The following is a 335-nucleotide window of genomic DNA, read 5'->3' on the forward strand; positions in this document are numbered from 1 at the left end:
TGCGTGAAAGTGAAAAGTGAAAGTGAAATCGCTCAGTCATATCCGACTCATAGTGACCCCATGGACTGCAGCCTACCAGGTTCCTCCATCCATGGGATTTTCCAGGCAAGAGTACTGGAGTGGGTTGCCATTGGCTTCTCCGTTGAAAAGTACACACAAACTTTAATAAAAAGGACCCCAACAAGACTGAAAAAAGGTACAGATAAAGTTCCCCTAAAATTCTGTTAACAATGAGTTAGCCCTCTCCTTTATACTTGCAGGAAAAGACAAAGAAAATCCTCATGAAAAGAAGTTTAATGAAATGTAGCACCTTGTTTCTTATGCGATCTCTCTTA

Source organism: Bison bison, unplaced genomic scaffold (genome assembly GCF_000754665.1).
Source record: "Bison bison bison isolate TAMUID 2011002044 unplaced genomic scaffold, Bison_UMD1.0 scf7180017864375, whole genome shotgun sequence".
NCBI classification, from domain to species: Eukaryota; Metazoa; Chordata; class Mammalia; order Artiodactyla; family Bovidae; genus Bison; species Bison bison.